The sequence below is a fragment of the Heterodontus francisci genome, unplaced genomic scaffold (genome assembly GCF_036365525.1).
Source record: "Heterodontus francisci isolate sHetFra1 unplaced genomic scaffold, sHetFra1.hap1 HAP1_SCAFFOLD_51_1, whole genome shotgun sequence".
In the NCBI taxonomy this organism is placed as follows: domain Eukaryota; kingdom Metazoa; phylum Chordata; class Chondrichthyes; order Heterodontiformes; family Heterodontidae; genus Heterodontus; species Heterodontus francisci.
In genome coordinates, this window is record NW_027141937.1 from 3843735 (window position 1) to 3859170 (window position 15436).

Sequence of the window (15436 nt, forward strand, 5' to 3'; positions counted from 1 at the left end):
CCCCTTTCTGTTTTGTACGCTTATGAAATTCAAAGTGATTCCTGACAATGCAGCGGCCAGCCGACGTCATCAGAGCGCTCCAAGCTGCGCACATGCACAGACAGTCTCCTGCGCTCTGAGATGCTGCGCATGCTCAGCCTACGTCTTCCAGGACTAACTGGCGCATGCGCGAGAAAACGCTCTCCCCCCTCGGCCACTCACTCCAGGCCGCTCGCTGCCCGCTCCCTGCTACCCCGCTCCCCCGCCCTCCGGCCGCTCGCTACCCACATCCCCACCAACCCCCGCACTGCCCTCTCTCCGTCCACTCATGCCGTACTTCTCCCCACGTCCCTCCAGACACTAGCTCTGGGCCATGCCGCTTCCCTCCTCTCAGCCACTCGCTCCAACATTTGATCATTCATCACCGCACCACCCGCAGAAGCAAGGCGGGCCTCGAGGGGTGATGGGGCAATGTTGGAGCGAGTGGCCGAGAGGAGGGAGCGGCACGGCCCATGGCCTGGAGTGTGAGCGGCCAGAGAGCAGGATGGGGCTGGTGGTGGGGGAAGCGGGGAGTGAGTGGCCGGAGAATGGGATGGCACTGTTTAGAGGGGATTTGAGGAAAAAATGTTTCACCTCGAGGGTGGTTGGAATCTGGAACACACTGCCTGAAGGAGTCGTAGAGGCAGGAACCCTCACAACATTTAAGAAGTATCTAGATGAGCACTCAAAACGCCACAGAATACAAGGCTACGGCCACGTGCTGGAAAATGGAATTAGAATAGATAGGTTCTTGATGGCCGGCACAGACACGATGGTCGAAGGGCCTGTTTCTGTGCTGTATAACTCTATGACTCTATGAAACTTCACTGAATTACAGAGGGTGTGCAGCACTGTCAGGGGTGCTGTCCTTCTGAAGAGACTTCAAACAGCACAACGTTTTCCGAGTATCAACCAAAACATGTCCATTGTGTAGATATGTGCCATATTTGCTTATGAAACGACAGTCACGGCTCCGAAAGTAATTCACTTTAGGTGAATTAAGATGACTTGGTACTATATAACTGGCAAATGCTCAGGAGGGAGCGGGGGATTGTTGGGGGTGGGATGGAGGCGGCGACGGGAACCTTTGAAAGTCTTTTTGGGTCGAAGTTGTTTTCCATGATACATTGAATTGCGCCATCTTTCATCCTGGCAGCTGCCTGAATGTCACACACAGTGATGTTTCAGTGGAAGAGGCTGCATTTGCGCATGTGCTAGTACAGCGTCACCTGGTGGTTGCGTTGTCAGCAAATGCAACGTTTTAAATTTGGCTCCACGATGACATTTTATTCCTGAATTAAAATAGGTCTTGAGTGCCTCAATAACTTCTTCACACGTAACCTTCTGTTCTTCATGATGATGTTGCATACACACTCCCTCCATTGCATACAATAGCGTACTGACCTGCTCCATGTCTGGTTTCTGCACGAGACCCGATGCAGTACGATACCTTGCAAACCTCTGGAATCATCTCGGCCACTCCTCGGCTTGGTTCAATCCAGTGACCTTTTCAAAGTTCTCCGGTAGAGGCAAAGATTTCTCCATCTTCGCTTTAGTTTACTGCGGCCCCCATATAATATTCTGATATCTGTCAAGTCTTAGTACAGAATTTATAAGAGTCTGATGGTTAAAATAACCTGAGTTTACTCTACATTTCTTGCATGGAAGGTTTCATCGACAACTCTCCATGAGGTGCCGTACAGATTATATTACATCACTTCCTGTGATAATGTACACAATCTATTTACATAATCTGCCCAGTAACAACCCAATGTCCACTCAATTATATTATTGTTCAGATGTGAGAAAAGCTGAGGATGGGAATGGAGCGTCTGAATGAAGATTTCATGATGCTGATGATGTAAATGAGGATCTGTTACCCATTCCACAATCCCTCTTTATTTCTGTGCATGTTTCTCGATGCTGTTTCAACCAAATTGAAAAAGAATCACAAATCCTGCTCTGGAGCCTCAGGTACTAATTACCCAGAGGCATGGTTGCCAATTGGTCAGGCGTCAGTTTCGTAAAGTGAAGATCACGGGTTCAATCTTCCTCCATGCCTTGTGATTAGTTTCTCATCTTAAATGTGATGTTTTCCTGAAGGATGCCCATTGCATTTGTTTTCCGCTGATTGTTTCAACCATCTGGAAATCAGTGTCCTGTTGCACTTCATCCTGGACACTGGGAAGAACATGAGGAGTAGCCACATGGTCCCTCGAGCCTTCTCTGCCATTGATAGAGTGAAAATATCTGAGGTCAAAGCACTGAACCTTATTACTGTGCATATGCTGGATATTTAACAGAGCTATTCTATTAATCCCACATCCCGCACTCCTGTCCTTTCCCCCATTGCCCTGTTATATTTTACATGTCAGGTATTTATCCAATTCCATTTAGAGTTACCATTGAATCTGCTTCCACTGACCTTTCAGGGTTGCATTCCAGACCAGAGCAACACACTGCTGAAAAAACAATCTCCTCATCACAACACAGTGGTGCACAGTGGCGCAGTGGTTAGCACCGCAGCTTCACAGCTCTGGGAACCAGAGTTTGATTCTGGGTACTGTCTGTGCGGAGTTTGCAAGTTCTCCCTATGACCTTGTGGGTTTTCGCCGGGTGCTCTGGTTTCCTCCCACTGCCAAAAACTTGCAGGTGTTAGGTAAATTGGCAGTTCTAAATTGCCCCTAGTGTAGCTAGGTGGTTGGGAATATGGGATTACTGTAGGGTTAGTATAAATGGGTGGTTGTTGGTCGGCACAGACTAGGTGGGCCGAAGGGCCTGTTCCAGTGCTGTATTTCTAAATAAATAAACTGTCATTATTTTGCCAATTACTTTAAATGTGTTTCCTCTGGTTCCTGACCCTTCTGACACTGGCAACACTTTCTCCTTCTTCACTCTATCAAAACTCTTCAGGATTTGCATTTCCTGCTGCCTTTGCTGATATAACAAGGCTGAGCACACATCACCAAAAGGAATATGATTGGCTCTGAATCACATTTATCCTTCCTGTCAATCTGATGTGGATCTTGTATTTTCCCGGAACCAAACAACCTGAGCAGCAAGTGTGGGTTCCAGTGATTCCCACCACTCTGAGAGAGAGGATGTGATAATGAGCCAGATGGAAGAAAGGAGTGAGATAGAGAGTAAAATAGACCTGGTCTGTTCCTACTAACCCCCCAATACCCGACTTCAAATGGCATCGTTTTCTCCTGTCTCTCCACATTCTAATCCATTGATGTTTGCAATCCTTTCATCTGTCCCTTTAATTCCTGTTTCCTAATCCATTGATGTTTCACAATATCCCAATCCATTGATATAACTCAGTACATAGAATTTCCCAATCCAGATATTTTCCAGTCCATTGACTTTCCCAATCCATTAATGGTTCCTGTCCATTGACATTCCCAATCCATTTATATTGCCTGTGATTTCAAAGCAACTGTGGAATACAAATAGTATATAAGGCTAGCATTTATTACCCATTCCTATTGCCGTTGAGAAGGTGGTGGAGAGCTGCCTTCTTGAACTGATGCAGTCCATATGGTGCAGGAACACCCACAGTGCTATTGGGGAGGGAGTTCAAGGATTGTGACCCAACAACAGTGAAGAAATGGCGATATCGTTCAAAATCAGGATGGTGAGTGACTTGGAGGGGAATCTGCAGGTAGTGAGTTCCCATGCATCTGCTGCCCTTGTCCTTCGAGGTGGTCGTGGTCACGAGTTTGGAAGGTGCTGTTGAAGGATACTTGGCGAGTTGCTGCAGTGCATATGGAGATGGTAAACACTGCAGCCACTGTTTACTGGTTGTGGAGGGATTGAATGTTTCAGGTGGCGGGTTAGGTGCCAATCAAGTGGGCTGCTTTGTCCTGGATGGTGTTGAGCTTCTTGAGTGTTGTTGAGTGGGATGTATTCCATCCCACTTGTGCCTTGTAGATGGTGGATAGGATTTGGGGTGTCAGGAGGTGAGATACTTGCTGCAGAATTCGTAATCTCTGACCTGCGCTTATAGCCACAGCATCGATGTGACTGGTCCAGTTATGTTTCTGGTCAAGATGTTGATGGTGGGGGATTTAACGATGAGAATGCTTCTGAATATCAAAAGGTAGATTTTTTTTCTCTCTCATGGGAGATGTTCACTGCTTGGCACTTGCCAGATAGAGCAGAATGTGGGAAAATGTGAGGTTATCCACTTTGGTAGGAAGAATAGAACAGGAAAATATTATTTAAATTGTGAGAGATTACAGAATGCTGCGATGTAGAAGGATCTGGGTGTCCTTGTACATGAATCACAAAAAGTTACCATGCAGGTACAGCAAATAATTAGGAAGGCAAATGGAATGTTACCCTTTATTGCAAGGGGGATGGAGTATAAAAGTAGAGAAGTCTTGCTGCAAATGGTCATGGTGCTGGTGAAACCACGCCTAGAGTACTGTGTGCAGTTTTGGTCTCCTTATTTAAGGAGGGATATACTTGCATTGGAGGCAGTTCAGAGAAGGTTCATTGGATTGATTCCTGTGATGAAGGTGTTGTCTTATGAGGAAAGCTGAGCAGGTTGGACCGATACTCATTGGAGTTGAGAAAAATGAAAGGAGAACGTATTGAGACATATAAGATTCTGAGGGGGCTTGACAGGGTAGATGCTGAGAGGATGTTTCCTCTCGTGGTGGAATCTAGAAAGAGGGAACACAGTTTCAGATTTAGGGGTTTTTCATTTAAGAAGGTATTTCTTCTCTCAGAGGGTCATTAATCTTTGGAATTCTTTACCGCAGAGAGCAGTGGAGGCTGGGTCATTGAATGTCTTCAAGATTTGTATCTACAAGAGAGCCAAGGGTTATGTGGGCAGGCAGGATAGTGGGGTTGTGGTCATGATCAGGTCAGCCATGATCCTCTTGAATGGCGGAGCAAGCTCGAGGGGCCAAATGGCCTACTCCTGCTACTAGTTCTTCTGATCTTCTGTTCTTATGATCTCATTGCAGCTTGGTCCAAACAGAGACGAAAGAGTGGAATTCCAGAGGAGAGGTGAGAGTGATTGCCCTTGAGTGAGTGTGGCATCAAGGATCCCTCGCAAAATTGAAGTCAATGGGAATCAGGGGGAAAACTCTCCACTTGCTGGAGTTGTACCTCGCACAAAACAAGATGTTGTGGTTAGTGGAGGCCAATCATCTCAGTCCAGGACATTGCTTCAGTAGTTTCTCAGGGTAGTGCCCTGGACCCAAACATCCCAGCTGTTTCATTGACGACTTTCTCTTCAACATAAGTCAGAAGTGGGAATGTTCGCTGATGATTCACAACTCCTCAGATACTGAAGCCGTCTGGGCTTGCAAGCAGCAAGACCTGAACAACATTCAGGCTTGAGCTGATAAGTGACAAGCAACATTCTTTGATCGGATCCTGAGGGAGATATCCGTGCGTGGAGCGGCGGGCTGCATGGAGAGTGACGCTGAAGAGGGTGTCTGAGCCTGGAGGGAAGAATCTGTGGAGAGTGGTCCTCAAAGGATGTCCGTGTCTGGAGATTTAGGATCTCTGAAGAGGGTCTCCGAGCCCGTAGTGCTGGGATGTATGGAGAATGATCCTGAAGTGGGTGTCCGAACCTGGAATGGCGGGATCTGTGGAGAGTGATCCTGAAGTGGGCGTCCGAGCCTGGAGTGACAGGATCTGTGGAGAGTGATCCTGATGAGTGTGTGTAAAGCTGGAATGGAAGCTTTCTGTGGAGGTACAGGAAGAGGCCATTCATTCCCAGTATTTTATAAAGGTTTAGCATAACTTATTTGCTTTTACTCCATGCCCATATTAATAAAGCCAAGTGTCCTATTTGCTCTTAGCTACCTTTTCAATCCTTCTAACATTGGTGTACATTGTCTCCCTGCTCCTGCACCCAGTTTAGAATTGTAACGTTTCATTTATATGGAATTCTTCCTTCCAAATTGTATCACTTCACACTTCCCTGTGTAAAAGTTCATCTGTTATGTGAAAGCCCATTTTACCAGTTTTTTTTTTATGTTCCCCTGAAGTGTGTTACGATCACTGGTAAAGGACAAAATTCCTGAACATTCTTTGATGCTATCTCCATAGACAGAGCAATCTTATACGCGAGCTCAAATGTAGGATTTTGTGTGTTTAGTATCTTATTTCACCCACCAATAGAAGCACAAATATGTCACGTAAATCTTGTTCACTGCAGTCCCTGCTGCTGTTTGCTGCCTATATTTACAGACTTTAATCTCAACCTCGTCACCATGTTCTCTAATATATTCAGGGGGCATCAGCAGAGGAAATGTTCACCAAGCATGGCAAGTGCAAAGAAATGTTTATTTATGTCATTATGTCATAATTTACACATTTTTACATGTGTGAACCATCAAGATGTGTCTTCATAAATGGAACCCCGTCACAATAAACACTGTCATCTTTCAATGTTTAGCAGACAGGTTTGACGGCCTGATGTGTGTGATTCCCTTATTAATGTGTTTGTACAAAGTTCGGGGAAAGATGGAGATATGAATAATTTACAGGGAAATCTTTTAAACATATTACCACATCTCTCACTCACAAAGATCTGCAAACACATGGATTCCAAAAGAACCTGAGTACAAAATCACCTAAAATAAACACAGCCAGAGAGACTTGCAATAACCTGTAGCTCAGGGAAAATACATGATGTCATGGAAGGGATTCTGTTTCTTTCGTTCAAATATTTTTTGAAGAAGTCATAGTCAAACTGAATAAATGTAGGACCAGTTATTTTTCAAGAGGGCACCAAAAGAACCAATTTGGCAACTATGTTTACTGGTTGTCACATGATTCAAGTTAAATATCGAACAGAAACCCTGGTAATAGGGAGAAATGTGGACAGAGAAGTCAATCATGCCCCTTGATTGGACAAGCTTGGCAGCAGCAGCGCAAACCTAAGACAGCAGAAAACTCACAACCTTTGCTTGTAGCAGTCAGTGTGTTTCACCTGCTAGAGTGAGCAGCTGATAAAGTTAGCCTGAAGAATCGTCAAGGAAGGAGGGAAGACCACAACCCAGTTTATTTTCCAGAAAATCTTTAAAAGACCCTGAGAAGTCCACTGAGTTAATTCATCTTGTCGCATGTCTTTGAAGAAGGCCTGCTAGAATTAATTCTCAATGCCTTCTGAAAAGAACTGTTCTAAAATACCCTAGTGACCTGTCTACGTATACTCGGAAGTTAGACTGTATTCCAGTTTTGGAGCAACATATCTCATCTGATGATTCCTTCAAAAATGAGCAAATAAACAGCCCAAGAGGTTTTTTTTGTCTGTAACAGAGTGCTGAATTAAAAAAAAAAAATCCCTTTTATTTTTTCAGCTATCCTGTGTGTGTGTGTGTGTGTGTGCGTGTGGCTCGAAGATAAAAAAAAAGGACTTTAAAAGTTGTTCAAGGTGAAAAAGGAACTTTTAAAATTTCCACCTGTGTGTTTATGCTTTACTTCATGACTAGTTAAAACTTGTTTGACAATAAATGGATAATTTTGTTGTTCATTAAAGAAACCTGGTCAGTGTCTTCTATTCTGGGAAAAATAGAGTACATGATTGACTGTATCAGGATGTGGGAAAAGTTCACATAGATGTTGTGACCTGTGGAGAAGTGGGATGAGAATAAAGAGTGCCCTCCTCTGCCCTTAGTTGTCACAGCACTTGTGATCTGGCTCAGTAGCTTAATTGGTTCGAGTGTTTGTCTAATAATCAGAAAATCTTGGATTCATATCCTTGCTTCAAAAGTTTAGCTATCAACCGTTTACATCCATTTTCTTGTGAACTTTAACTTTTCTTATGAATTTCATTCACAAAAGAAAACAGCTCAGTGGTTGCCTTTGTGAAGGATGTGATTTTGGGGAGGGGAGGTAAGGAGAGGGTTGATCCGAGGTTTAGAATATATTATCATTCAGGAGCAAGAAAAATCAAAAGGAACAAAATAAGAAAACGAGTCTCCAGATTTGAGAATCTGTAGATCCACTTTGGGAAAGTGAATCAGAGCAGAATGAAGGGTGAACTGTCCGACTGCCCAGAAGAGATGAAGACACAGCTCAGTCAGCACGTTCCCCTGGTTTATGATGCTGGAACATTCCTCACACAGAAATTATTCAATCAATATTCATCTGCCAAGTCGGTCTGAGGCTGTGCCTCTCTGATCACGTGGAGTTAAAGCAATTCTTCCAGTCAGTTAGTTCAGTTGTCATTTCATGAGAAATTCGGTCATCATAACTTCGTCAGTGACCTAATGGTTCAGGTGTCTGATTGATGTTAATCATGATGTGATCAAATGATTGTATGTTCCAGTCTTTCCATGGTGAGTTTTCACACTGAGTAGAAACGTGTTGGACATGGTCTGGAAATGTTTCACACCGCTCCATTTCCAACAGGCCATGACCTGATGTGATGGAAATGTCATTTACTTACAGAAGCTACATTTCCATCATTGCACATCTGGATGCACAGTCAGGATCTGAGCTGAAGGTGACCGTCCTGCCCAAATTTCCATAGAGTCAAAAAAGACGTGTGATGGGTTGCTGCCACAAAGCTGGGTGATGAGGTGTTTGAGAGGTTAAGATGATGGATTATTAATTCCTTCTGTTTTACATGTATGAATTTGAATTCCATCTGCATCAACAGTTTATAAAATGTTCAATACATTGTTTCTTTGTAATTCACCAGCTTTTGCAGAAAGTAGGTCTTAAGCTGTTGCAGTACCTGTTAGAAAGATAGTCTAAGTTATTCTGAGGCCATCTTCCAATGTCATCTGCATGTAAGCAGGATTTTAAAGGATAAGATGTAGTTTTTAAAAGTCATTTCAATCTTACTCAAGTCTTTACAAAGAAGCCAGGTAAATCTTGATAAAAAGTCATATATATTTAGAGATCTTTTAAAAGCACTTCAATCTTGTTAATAAAAAGTCAGATGTAAATTTAAGAACACTGATAAGGCCTTGATAAAAAGTTACATACAATTAAGAAACAAAATACAACATTTAAAATGTCTGAACTCCCTCTGAAAGTTGACCACTGCTGCTGCCGAGGTCTTCCTGGAATAGTGGAGCTGTTGTGTCAACAGAAAAGTCCTTCCCGAGCTCGCCCTGAGCCTGTTGGTACCGGCTCTAATCCAACCCAGGTAAAAAATCAGGGTACGTTGTGGGCAATGAGCCCAAATTGCTGAACTGCAGGTCCCTGTCACTTTAAAGAGTGGGCTGGTGCGATTATGATCAGAGGCTCCTTCTAAGCACATTTCTCACCACCACAACTTCCAGATGCTGGTGTTAGTGTGTGCATGTATCGGCAGTTGCAGTGCTGTTCAGACCCTCAATAGCAGTGAAAGTCTCAGAGTTCACCGCTATTGGGACTGTAAAATCCAGGCCAATATCTCACAGTCCTGTTAGATTTGCTCTCCCTCTGTACAAAATCAAACTCCACACATTGTCTTTCACTCACTCCTGTTTCCAGCCCTGATGGTACAGAAATCCCCTCTCAAAGGTACACAATCCAGTTGATTTCTGATTAAATACCTCCTTCCTCATTCAATAGAGGAAACAGAGACATGAACAGGAATCAGGTGCAAGAAAGTTTCACCAACAGAGCAAAGAAAGGCACCAACAAAAGTCACACCTACTTTCCAAATCATGTCATTGTAATATTCTTTCACTTGTTTTGTAAGATGACTGCAATAAATCTGAAAATGAGCACCATGAGGTTTGTGTTCACTAGTCACTTGTTCTCCTGTGTTTGTCTGTCAGGTTTGCAATTCAATTTGTCTTGGATATTGAAGAGAATCTCTTTTCAAGATGATTGCACATCGTACTGTGTTTAAAGCAACCAACTTGTAAAATGGCAGAAAATGAATGTTTCAATACCTGTGTGACCAGATTCTTCCAATGCTTTTCAACAGCTAGATTGATGATGATTATAATCTGTATCCTGTGGAGAATGGGAGGAGAATAAAAACATGGTGCATGAACAGGACAGACTGTGTAAAATGGGAGCACAGAAATACTGCCACCTCATTGAAAGTTAATGAGATTTATTCGAAGTCAGACACCTGTCCACAATGAACAAGTGAATACATTAATTGTCCACTTTCAATCTAAATGGGACTGAGGTTCCAACAGAGAAGTTTTCTGGAAAATACCTGCTGCAGTTTTAAAATTGATGAACTGGAACATCTTATACTAACTTTCAAATAACTGGAGTGATTGTATAGTTCTCATAGTGGAGAGAAGGAGTTGTTTATAAATATAAGCAGAAAGACACATTTGTGGATTGGCGAATGAGCTTTAACTTTCTGAAATGTATTTGTCCATTGGTTGCAGGTCACTGGAAATTCTTTTTTACATTTCAATTGTAGCAGCAGCAGTTAGCAGCAAAATGTCTGATTAATCAGAGTAGTGGGTCTGGGAAACACTTAAACAGCCGAGACCCTGTAAAACAGAACTCTAAGTAATAGTTTAAATAAGGCACTGAACTGACAGAGCGGTAAAGGCCTGCTCAGGTCAGGAAAAAAAACCCGACACGAACCTGACAGAACCACACTGGACCCGAGCCCGACCCGGCCCGAATGTCTCCATTTATTCCCACGCCCAAACCGACCCGAGCCTGACCCGACCACCGGAATGTTCACTTTACCTACCTCCCGATTCCGAATCGACCGGAAGCTGCAGCATGAGCGCAATGACATCATAGAGATGCTCACTTGCTCACTGAGCAGACTCAGAGTTTCCCTCCTTGATGTCCCAGACTCCCAGCTCAGGTTGGCTTTTCAACTTTTTACACTTACTAAACTCAACTTCCCAGCAGAGCAAAATGTAATACTTACTGTGTGTTTCCGACACGGACTCAGACCGACCTGGACCCAGCCCGACCCGAACCTGGCCCGACCCGACCCGAGCCCGAAAGCCAGACCCGGAAGAGCGACCCAACACGACCCGGACCCGACACAGGTCGCGGGTCCCGTCGGGTTCAGGTCGGGTAGCAGGCCTTTACAGAGTGGAGGTCAGATGAGGATTGAATTAATTTCAATCATTGAATCTAAACAAGAAGTAAAACTGCCAGGAATGGAAGACTTTGCTCTATTTGTGAGCTTGTGGCACAACGGTAGCGCGTCTGACTCCAAATCAGAAGGTTGCGTGTTCAAATCACGTCAGGCTCAGTTATGTTTTCCAGCAGCTCAAGTTCCTGGATTTTATATCAGAAGAGAGTTCGATCTATTGGAATGTTCAGTGAATGGTTGAATTTCAAGATCAACTTTAATAGATTAAAGTCCTGATTTCTGGTTCCGTTCCATTTCCATGCTCAGTTCTTATTTCACACTGTTTTGTATCAGAACAATGTTTCAGGGATGTGATGTGTCCATTGTTTGTACAATCGCTCTGTCATCCAGTGTGAGAAATAAAACACAAACCGCCCAGCGTGCGGCTCAAACCCATACCTGGCTCTGTCTATAGGCCGCTTAGTTCAGTTGGTTAGGACGCAGTGTTGATAACAACAAGGCTGTGGATTTGATCCCCATGTGCGCTGTCACATGGTCAGTCATTAATTTGACACATTTTTGTAACACTTAAAATCCAACTTTTAGATGCAAACAAGTTTACATAAAATGTCAGAGGGAACTTATTTCGAATAACATCCATTGCATCTTTGTCACTGGTCTGGAGTAACACAGAATTCTTTCCAATTATCTTCCGTTTGCTGATAAACATTGAACTCGTGGCCTGTTCTCGTTAATGGTCACGAGCAGCAAAAACAGACAGAGCAAGTCTGACCGCCCAGAGATGTGGAAAAGGCTTCAGTTTGGGACAAATGCAGCAAATCAAATGTTCACCCTGCCCCGAAAGATTCAAAAACTGGGGAAAAGGACACAAGAAGATAGAGAATAAGCTAAAGCAGACAATGTAAACATTTCCCATCCTTGATATCTCTCTATTCCAATCCAACCTTCAGAGTTGGGTAAATAATTTCAGTGTAAATTGTGCAACACGAGAGTCAAAACCAAATGGCGACGCAGAATAAAGGAGAACTGCCAAAACCCCAGATTGAACCAGGGATCTTCAGTCTCACACTCTCTCAACTGAGCTATTTCAGTCTCACAGGCTTGCGATGATAAGTGGCAAGTAACATCCGCACCACACAAGTGCCAGGCAATGACCATCTCCAACAAGAGAGAATCTAACCATCTCCCCTTGACATTCAATAGCATTACAATCACTGAATCCCCCACCATCAACATCATGGGGGTTACCATGGGTAGCCATACAAATAACGTGGCTACAAGAGCAGGTCAGAGGCTTGGAATCCTGAGGTGAGGAATTACAGTGCAGCTGTTGGCTCCACCCCAGGGGCTGAATTTGTTCTGTAAACCATGAAGCAGCTTCCTCTCAAATCCCAGGTTTATCAATAAATCCTCTTCCAAAAGCCCCAAAGTGTGATATGTTCCTCTCACTCATCCAGAATAAAAGTTACATCTTTTGCTCTTTTTACCTTCCAAACATTGACTTCTATTTTGCTCATCATTTATTTATCTCTCCTTTTTATGTTGTGCATTTCCTAATAAACATTTAATTTCAATTATTTATGAGGGATGAAATGAACAGAAAAGATTTTCTGCAATGGTACCAGGGGTGTGGGACAGAGCGAGTGGTTCGGATCTGGAATATACTGCCTGAGAGTGTGCTGGAGGCAGATTCAATCGTGGCTTTCAAAAGGGAATTGGATAAACACCTGAATAGAGAAAATTTGCAGGGTTACAATGAAAGGGCAGAGGAGTGGAATTAGCTGATCTGCTCTTGCAAAGAGCTGTCATGGACATGATGGACTGAATGGTCTCCTTCTGTATTGTAACCATTCGATTCCTTGATTCTAACTCTGTCAAAGTTGTTCTGAACTTGCTCTGCTCCAAGGAGAACAACCCCAACTTTTCCAGTCTCTGCACACAACTGAAGTTATGAGGAACCATGGGGAACCCACTGTAAACCTTCCTCCAGACAGAAATACAACTGTTCACCACCACACTGTGACCCAGCTGTTCACAATATATATCAATGATTCGGATGTGGGGACCAAATGTCGTATTTCCAAGTTCGCGGATGACACAAAACTTGGACAGACTGCGTGAGTGAACAAGAAAATGGCACATGGAATATAATGTGTAAAAATGTGAGGTTATCCATTTTTGTAGGAGGAAGAGATGTGCAGATTATTTCTTAAATGGTAAGAGATTAGAAAGTGTAGATGTACAAAGGGGCCTGGGTGTCCTTGTCAATAAGTGACTGAAAGCTAACATGCAGGTGCAGCAAGCAATTAGGAAGGCGAATGACATGTTAGACTCTATCGCAAGAGGATTTGAGTACAGGAGTAGTGAAGTCTTGCTTCAATTGTATATAACCTTGGTTGGTCTGCAGTTTGGAATACTGTGTGCAGTTTTGGTACCCTTACCTTAGGAAGGATATCATTGCCATAGAGGGAATGCAACGAAGGTTCACCAGACTTGTTCCCGGGATGGCGGGACTGTCATATGAAGAGAGATTGGGGAAACTGGGCCTGTATTCTCTGGAGTTTTGAAGTATGAGAGGTGATCTCATTGAAACTTACAAAATATTTAGTTTAGAGATACAACACTGAAACAGGGCCTTTGGCCCACCAAGTCTGTGCCAACCATCAACCACCCATTTATACTAATCCTACACTAATCCCATATTCCAACCAAACATCCCCACCTGTCCCGATATTTCCCTGCCACCTATCTATACTAGTGGCAATTTATAATGGCCAATTTACCTATCAACCTGCAAGTCTTTTGGCTTGTGGGAGGAAACCGGAGCACCCGAAGAAAACCCAAGCAGACACAGGGAGAACTTGCAAACTCCACACAGGCAGTACCTGGAATCGAACCTGGATCGCTGGAGCTGTGAGGCTGCAGTGCTAACCACTGCGCCACTGTGCCGCCCACAAAGGGACAAACAGGGTAGATGAAGCTGTTTCCTCCGGTTGAGGAATCTATAACCAGGGGACACAATTTCAACGTAACGGGAAAGCCACTTCGGACAGCGATGAGGAGAAATTTCTTTACTCAGTGGGTTGTGAATCTTTGGAATTCTCTACCTCAGAGGGCTGTGGAAGCTCAGTTATTGAGTATGTTTGGAGCAGAGATTGACAGATTTCTAAATATAAATGACGCAGCGGTTATGGTGTTCGTGTGGGAAAAAGGCATTGAAGTGGATGATCAGTCATCATCATATTGAATGGAGGGGTGGGCTCGATGGGCTGAATGGCCTACTCCTGCTCCTATGTTCCTATGTTCCTATCAGTCTGCTAATTTCATACCCATGCTGTCATTGTCCCTTTTATTCCATGGGCTTCAGTTTTACTGGCAGTCTAGTATGTGACATCATCAAGAAGGTTTTCAATATGTTAAATAAGGAGAAATTGTTTCCAGTGGCAAAAGGGTCAGTAACCAGAGGATGTATTTCTCAGGTGATTGAGAAAAGAACCAGAGGCGAAATGAGGAATAATTTTTTATACAGTGATGTGTTGTGATCTGGAATGCACTGTCTGATCAGGACTTAAAAGCAGATTCAGTAGTAACTTTGAAAAGCAATTGGGATAAATACTGGAAGGAAAAATGTACAGATTGCAGGAAAAAGCTGAGCATCAGAACTAATTGGATAACACAACCAAAGAGACAGCATTGACACAATGGACCAAATGGTCTCCTTCTTTAGGTATCAGTCTATGGTTTTATGAACATAATGTTGGTACAATTGCCTGAGTTGGAAGGGAAGTGAACCCAGATTCCGGGTATTCTAAACACCAGACCCAAACCAACTGAACAAGCCTGTTGTTTAATCTCTGTTTTTCACACCAGCCTCTCTTCGCTCTTTCTGTGTTTCCTGCCTGGTCTGTTCCTCTGACCTTCATTCCTGACACTCCATTGAGAATGGCCAACTCACTGCACCTCTCACTCACACCGTCACTCCACCCCTTCACCCACTTCCAAACCTTTCTGTTCAACAGCACCTCACATCTGCTCCTCTGCTCCATTAATATAACAGGAAAACATTTTCAAACAGACATTTCCAGACAGTGAACGTTCCAGTAAGACAAGGTAAAGAGCAGATTCATTCACTTTAAACACAGAGAGAGCAGCTCTCCCCGTTCAGGCTAATGAGCAGATGTGGTTTCATTCCCATTAGTCTTAGAGACATGGGCCAGAATTTTAAGGGACCGTTGGAGACGGGAATGGAGGCCGGGGAGGGGGAGGGGGGTGTAGAAAATAGGGATGGAAGACTTTGGAATGGATTTTTCTGTCAGCAGCTGACATGGAGGGCAGACTTCGCACATCCACTCGGCAAGAAGGCATTTAAAGTATTTATGAGTCCAATTGTCAGCAATTTTATTCACTGGGTCCAATTGAACT

At 43.7% G+C, this 15436-nt stretch overlaps 1 non-coding gene across 1 annotated transcript; it reads left to right on the plus strand.

Annotated features, from left to right (window-relative positions):
• The first annotated feature begins 11101 nt into the window (after nucleotides 1-11101).
• trnaw-cca (transfer RNA tryptophan (anticodon CCA)) lies at nucleotides 11102-11173 on the plus strand. Its single transcript has one exon. It is a non-coding gene; the product is annotated as a tRNA-Trp (tRNA).
• The last annotated feature ends 4263 nt before the right edge of the window (nucleotides 11174-15436 follow it).